The sequence below is a fragment of the Electrona antarctica genome, assembly GCF_951216825.1.
Source record: "Electrona antarctica genome assembly, chromosome: 10".
NCBI classification, from domain to species: Eukaryota; Metazoa; Chordata; class Actinopteri; order Myctophiformes; family Myctophidae; genus Electrona; species Electrona antarctica.
The window spans coordinates 48,195,369-48,203,836 of record NC_136791.1 but is presented as its reverse complement, the minus strand read 5'-3'; positions in this window follow the sequence as shown (position 1 = coordinate 48,203,836).

Below are 8,468 nucleotides of genomic sequence, written 5' to 3'. Positions count from 1 at the left end.
TGCATAGAATTGTTCAAATAATTGTAGTGGAGTAAAAATACAATGGTTCTGAGATGTAGTGGAGTAGAAGTAAAAGTATTGAAATTTGGAAGTTCTCCAGTAAAGTAAAAATACCTCAACATTGTACTGTACTTAACTACAGCACTTGAGTACATGTACTTGAGTTAGGTTTAGGGTAAAGTTGTTACTTTACACCACTGTTCTTGATACTGCATGGGAGTTCAGGGTTCAAGGGGTTCCCATTAGTCTGACCCTTTTGCAATTGATATATGGAGTGCGGCCAGGCTTGACGGCTTTCCCTCAGGAGGATTGAAGGCATAACGTGGAGACAGCATGTTACAAACCAAACTTTAAGAGAGCTAACCCAACACAACAGCTCCCAGCATCCCGTCTCGCAGCAATGCGGCGAGTGTGCTGGTATGGCCACGTCATTCGCCTGCCGGGGGAACATCCAACACGCACCATCCTGGACTTCAATCCCCAGCAAGCCGGCTGGAGACGACCTAGAGGCGCCCCCCGCACCCGCTGGCTGGATGTAATAGCCCAGGACCTTAGACTCTAAGGGCCCTATTAAGCAAGTGGAATCTAATTACATATAATTTTACAGTTTTTAAGACGTGGGGGCGGGTGCAATGTCATATTACAATTATGGGCCAGGTAAGAAGCGCTTTCGACACCCCGTGGTGTGAGCAAAACGGCCTTGAATTAGTCATGGGAGTGTTTAAGGGAGTTTTGAGGCTTACCCAATGAACATGTCCGTACTATTCTCTTTACGACACCAGCTGATGATGCGCCCTTTTCGGCAAGTGGTATTACATTTCTGCAGACTGGCACCATAGACATGACATGACTTTGTCACATTTGGGTTAATTATTCATATTGCACTGCATGCTGTCACCTTTATGCCTCCAAAGAACAGATCCACAAGCTGTCACAGCCATGATGTGCATAGCTTGTAGGCCTATGTCTCTATTTTGTTAAGTAACTTGCAGTTTTCATTGGAAAGTCATTACAGCGGCGCAGCCATATGCTAAGGGAGGGAGATATACGCACATCGTCACTTAATTTGTTTCTGTTCTAAGCATGAAAAACAGCTGTAAAAATCTTTATTCTAGTTGATTTGATTCATAAATGAATAACTAAGACTTTGAAATGGCACCTACCTATACCTTTCAGATCGGAATGGAACTGCGAGTAGATACGCAGCATTGGCTGGCAAATTGGCAATCCATGCGTAATGTTCCCAGAATCGTCTAACCCCCGAACATACAAGTTCGTTTGATATTGTTTAATTCGATAAAAATAGAACCATATACCATACAGCGAATGAAAGCAAGATTCCTAAGGAATGTGGGGATTTTTACATTTAAAAAAACGGCTGAGAAATGAGAGAACCATGAGTGTTTATAATATCAAATATTAAAAGACAAACAGGCTGTGAAGAGCTCAGCTCACCATCCCGACAAGGAGGAAATATAGCCTATAGTGCATGCACGTATATGCACTGACTGTTGCACACACGCTCTTTATTTGTTTCTATTGAAAAACACCAGTAAAATAACGTTTATTTTATTTTATTTCATTCGAGTCACGACGAAGGAATGAGTTGAAATGCCATACGTGCGCCATGCGTATTGCTGCGACCCCAATGTTATGGTCTTCGCTCGTAGCATTTTATTGAAGAAGAATTCAAGTCGGGTGTGATACAGCGTATGAAAGCAAACTTCCCAGTGATTATGAAGATGTTTTAATTTTTAAAAAAGGTTTAGAAATGAGCGATATATGACCCTTTATAATCTCAACGAGAAAGCCAGACAGCTCGCTGTTGCCATGTCTCATAGAAACAAGTAAATAGGTCTATAAACATACTCCCAAAAGAATCGCATATAACAGGGGTCTACAACCTATTTTAAATGAAGTGCCATGTTTTTATTTTCTAGATAGTGAGTCTGCCATATCAAGATTCCTTTTAATGACACCACATTAAAATTTCCAGCATATTTTGATTGTCCACAAATATAAAGTTCTTCCTTCTTTTTACATATTTTCTTGCACATTGTTATAATGATCATTATAAATATATATCCCCCTGCAGTCAGAGTTCATTGTTTTAATGAATGAATGTGATGCATTGTGAGCTGGTAGATCTGCTATTTTCAAAAGTAATCTTTGAAAAAAGTGACAATAAGAATATTTTTGAAAAATGTTATTGAAACATTTAAAAACACAAATCTGTCATGGGGGTCACTGGCTTAGTTGGGCAAATGCATTCATCTGGGGGTCCTTGACATGGGAATGTCGCTGTGTGAGGATCACTGGTTTAAACAACATTAGGAGAAAAGCCCAAATAAGCACTTTAGAAACAAGAAAATCAACCACAACTACCAATATTTACAAGCAACTTTGCAGAAAAAGAAGCCGCTTATAATAAACAGACATGGCAACACTCCAGCAGCACTCCAGAGCCGCTCAAGTGTAAAATCAAACAGTGCTTTTTGCTTTTAAGACGTGGTCAGACCCAGGCGGAATCGGTATGCGCTGAGTGTTTTTAGGTCAAGGGGCTTAATAGCAACTAGCGCAAAGCGAAAATAATTAACATATGGACACTCCCCCAATGCTAAATTATGCAGGAACGTGGTATTCCATATGAGTGAGCGCTCACCACGGCTTCCATAATACGAAAAGGCGCAGAGCGAGGGCGAAATCTGTATTACCGCATGGGTTTTTCGTCTTGCTTAATAGGGCCCTAAGGGCAGTATTATGCGTGTCTTAAGTACCAGGTCTTTTCTGTGTGGCCAAACAGCATTGACCACGCCTCCAGGTCTTAAGTTAAGTAATAAGACCTGGTACTTAAGACACGCATAATACTGCCCTATGGCTTAGAGCATGTAACGTGACTTTGGCACAGACCCAGATGGAGAGACCTGGTGGCTTTGGTTGGCTCTATCTAATAAACACTTTACAACTTCCTTTCTTTTGTGTGGCATCCTAGTATGCCGCCCGCTAGTGGTATGGTATGTGACCCATCACTTGTGTATCATCTCACAGCGGTCACGATTTTCAACTCAAATTAACGTCACTCACTTCTTAGGCAACTTTGCATCACTCATAGGAATGCACTGTACTGTAGCTAGGCTATAGCTCTTAAAGCTCAACGTTAGGCACTATCTATATTTAATGAGCTGTAAGGATGCTTTTGAATATTTTAAGACACCATGCCAAGTTCTTAAAATGCCACCTCATAGTCTTGTCCAGACAAGTATGGCCCTTTGTGGGCTTTTATGACTTCCATCCATCCATCCATCTTCCACCCGTCGAAGAAAACTAATTTCGGCCGCTTGTATTCGCAACCTTATTCTTTCGGTCATGACCCACACTTCATGACCATAGGTGAGAGTAGGAACGAAGATTGCTCGGTAGACAGAGAGCTTTGCCTTCTGGCTCAACTCTCTTTTCGTCACAACAGTGCGGTACAGCGACTGCACTTTATGTCTTTAATAGTGATTCATATCAGAATATTATAGAGGCACCTGACCATGAAGCTCTCTAGCTTAATGCATTACGAGTTCAGGTCTCCTGAGGTGTCCTAAGGATTGTATAAAATATGCCATGATTCATCACACAGTGTACGTGCAACTATATTAATCAATTTAAATCAATTACTGGACCATACAGTGGTCGCATGCATATTTAGTCAATTGACTATGACTCACAGTTTACTTGGAATACTTTCCAAAGCATATACTGTAATGAACCGTGATATTCGAACGACAACTTCTGACAAAAGTGACACTCAAGGCAATGTCTTCCGGAGACCCAAACTTACACATTATGAATTACCACTTTTACTAAATAGCTAAATAGCAATGCGATGTGTTGTGAGCTTATAGATCTGCTATTTTCCCTATTTTTGAAAATGTGCAAAAGTTCTGAATTATTATTATTTATATTTCTTTTTTGTAGTAAAGGTTCAAAAATCACACCCGTGTGAACTGAGTGGTGTAAGGTCTTATATAGCCTGATCAGCTGTGGTCTGACGTAATGTCTGACGTAATGAAATCACACCCGTGTGAACTGAGTGGTGTAAGGTCTTATATAGACTGATCAACTGTGGTCTGACGTAATGTCTGACGTAATGAAATCACACCCGTGTGAACTGGGTGACCATAGCAACCATGCTCATTTTTTGGTACGAACAGACAGACGTACGAACAGACAGACAGACACGTAAACTAACAAAGCCAGTTGTAGGAGTGGTTTACACCACACTCCACACTCTAATGACGATTAAAATGGGTCCCGACTCAGTCCCGACCCCATGTTTGGGAAAAACACTTGGAATTGTAGGAGTTGAGGCATTTAGTCACACTCGCAGATAAATATTGTGAAAATATATGTATTTTCACATGTACAGTTCACAGTGCCTAAAGAAAGTGAGGCATTTTCCCAGTGGTGTAAAGAAACTACGTAAGTACATGTTCTTAAGTACTGTATTTTAGTACACTTTTGAGGTATTTCTATTTTTATTTTTTTACTTTACCTGAGTATTTCCGATTTTCATGGATTTTCAGCCATGCAGGGCTGTGTAAATCGTGGGCTGCAGCTGTCAGGACCTGACGAAATGTAGGAGCATGATTTCTATGACGCCTATGGGCATAAGTTAATGTGCTTTTGGCACCTGCCCTGTTCTGATTGGCCGGGCCCTAAACCTGCCCTCTTCTGATTGGCTGGGCCCTAAACCTGCCCTCTTCTGATTGGCCGGGCCCTGAACCTACACTCTTCTGATTGGCCGGGCCCTAAACCTGCCCTCTTCTGATTGGCCGGGCCCTGAACCTGCCCTCTCCTGATTGGCCGGGCCCAAAAACCTGCCCTCTTCTCATTGGCCGGGCCCTAAACCTGCCCACTTCTGATTGGCCGGGCCCTAAACCTGCCCTCTTCTGATTGGCCGGGCGCTGAACCTGCCTTCTTCTGATTGTCCGGGCCCAAAAACCTGCACGCTTTTGATTAGCCGGGCCCTAAACCTGCCCTCTTCTTATTGGCCGGGCCCTGAATCTGCCCTCTGCTGATTGGCCGGGCCCAAAAACAGCCCTCTTCTGATTGGCCGGGCCCAAAAGCCTGCCCTTTTCTGATTGGCTGGGCCCAAAAACCTGCCCTCTTCTGATTGGCGGGGCCCAAAAACCTGCCCTCTTCTGATTGGCCTGGCCCAAAAACCTGCCCTGTTCTGATTGGCCAGGCCCAAATACCTGCCCTCTTCTGATTGGCCGGGCCCAAAAACCTGCCCTCTTCTGATTGGCAATTACAATAAATATTACAGAAAATAAATAATAAATACAAAACAACAAAACAGTTACTCTTGCAGGGTCTGTACCCACTGCAGTTTTCGCCCACATTTGTGCAAGTGGCTATGGCAGAATTTAGCCAAATGAGTGTTTTTCGTGCAAAACTAATGCTTGGAATGGATTCAGATTCAGAATCATGAAAACCCCCTAGTTTGACACATCACATGCTACTTAAAGCATTGCTATGGTCACATACAACTGGCGAAAAACAGCATTAAGCTACTGAATTGGAAGATGTATCATACCAAAATATAAACTACAGACATGTAGGAAATAGGAATACAAAAATACAACATTTGGTCACCTTACGTGGTACCAATTTGTGAAAATAGTGTTGTTGGCCCCTGCACTAATAAGGCTATTGAAGTCCACATGCCCCTCCTCCTGTGTATCAGATGCTTTTCAAATGGTCTACTACGTAACATAGTATATAGCGTAACACGGTAGAGCACACCACTGGCTCTAACACCTCTGACCCTCCTCGACATGTAGTCCCGCAGGGCTACAGTACATGTGCTCTCTCCTCTACTCCCTCTCACGGACTGTGTAGCCATAATGTACAGCTCCATCCAGTCCACTGGTGACATGACAACACAGCCTATAGTCTGTGTAAGCCAGGTGTAGGCAATCAATACTGAGGTTGCACCTAGCAGAGCACCCCTCTGTGGATTTGTTTAGGAGAGGTCAACCACCTGACAAAAGCCAGGAGAACAACCTCTCTCTAAGCTTCGACAAGACCAATGAGCTGTGAACTACAGGAAAGGGGCGCGCCACACCCTATCGCTATCTCTGCTATAGAGCGTCGCAGTCCCACCCATAGACATATAAACATAGACGCCCTTTCCGGCTCTGAGGCGCGTGTCACCATTGAAGGCACAATTTTCCAGAGATTCCTTGCAAAGCATTTGCCTTCAATGAGCAGCTTCCGCGTGCGTACTGCGTAACATAAGTCCCGGAAAAGACGCGCTGTGATTGGCCAGTAGTCACTTGAGTGACAGCGAGAGACATGGAGGAGTCACATGAGTGACGTCACTTGGGCAGCGACGCAGAGTGCCTTCAGCAAATGCAGTCGAAACGGGTGGCGGAGAACTGTTGCTTTGTGTTCACTCTTTAATGTTTTCTGTTAGTAATCTAATCCCCCCTGGCTCTGATGTTGTATTGTTGTATTAATAACTTGTTTGTTTGTGTTTGTTTGTCTTGTTTTGTATTGTAATGTATTGTCATGACTGTCAAGCCTTCAGCACTGCACTTCCACCTTCATTGGGATACACGTCGCTCCAATGAACTGCAACGGCCAGTGAGGCATCTATTTTTGAGTGGTGTAAACCACTCCTACAACTGGCTTTTGTGTGCAGAAAAAAATGAGCATGGTTGCTATGTTCAAAATAATTTCTGACGTAATTAAATCACACCCGGGTGAACTGGATGACCGTAGCAACCGTGGTCATTTTCTCTGCGCAAAAACAGCCAGTTTTGAAATCACATCCGGGTGTGATTTCATTACGTCAGACATTACGTCAGACCACAGCTGATCATGCTATATAAAACCTTACACCACTCAGTTCACACGGGTGTGATTTTTGAGTGGTGTAAACCACTCCTACAACTGGCTTTTGTGTGCAGAAAAAAATGAGCATGGTTGCTATGTTCAAAATAATTTCTGACGTAATTAAATCACACCCGGGTGAACTGGATGACCGTAGCAACCGTGGTCATTTTCTCTGCGCAAAAACAGCCAGTTTTGAAATCACATCCGGGTGTGATTTTTTTTTATAATATCTATGGTGTCAACCACCTGACAAAAGCCAGGAGAACAACCTCTCTCTAAGCTTCGACAAGACCAATGGGCTGTGAACTATAGGAAAGGGGCCGCACCCTATATCGCTATCTCTGCTATAGCAGTGGTTCTCAACCTTTTCAGGCCATAACCCCCCCAAAATAATCTTGAATCCTGATTGGATGCATGATGGGAATTCCACTTATCTCAACTGCAGTGCTGAAGTTGACGTACCTGGCACTGGGTAAGGGTTATCATCACGGATTACATCTGGCAGGAAGTAGAACATACACTCGCAGAGGTCAAATACAAAAATAAAAAGTGAAAGTTAGTTAGAAAACCAAATGTTCAGTATAAAGGGCAAAAAAATGTTTTTACTGTTTGATTTATTCTAGAAGACATCAAATAACCACTTACAACAATAGATTTCTAATTATTTTTTAAATAGCACATCTACACATTGTGAGCTTGTAGATCTGCTATAAAAAAGAAAAAGGAAAAAAAAGACACCATGTGTATCAAATCCGTGGTTCTCATGCTTATCAAACTGGGGGTCCTGGGCGATTAAAAAAGTTAAGAATCACTGCCTTATGCAATAACATTGTGCACACATGGCCCATAAACTTTCCTACAATATTTTTGAGTGGTGTAAACCACTCCTACAACTGGCTTTGTTAGTTTACGTGTCTGTCCGTACCAAAAAAAAATCACACCCGTGTGAACTGAGTGGTGTAAGGTCTTATATAGACTGATCAGCTGTGGTCTGACGTAATGTCTGACGTAATGAAATCACACCCGGATGAACTGGGTGACCATAGCAACCATGCTCATTTTTTCTGCACAGACAGACAGACAGACAGACAGACTAACAAAGCCAGTTGTAGGAGTGGTTTACACCACTCAAAAAATGATGGTCACCCAGTTCACACAGGTGTGATTTCATTACGTCAGACATTACGTCAGACCACAGCTGATCAGTCTATATAAGACCTTACACCACTCAGTTCACACGGGTGTGATTTTTTGTTCTACAATTCTACAATCTACCTTGTTTTTCAATTTGACCTGCCTCACCGCTTGCTGTTTGTCTCTGACTACAAGCTCTAGCTGTGATTGCTTCTATTCTCTGGGCTCTACACAGGGGGCCTTGGAGGTGCTGAATGCCACGGAGAACAGGGACCTCATCAGTATTCAAAAGGGTCCGCTCAAAGTGGTTCTGATGCCGGAGAAGATGAAGGAAACCTTTAAACTCATGCACCGTAAGTTAACCGTCAATCCCAAAGCCCATTTTCGAATGTCTTCATTTGCATACAGGGAACTTTGAAATAACGACCCTGACCTTGTTCGTACCC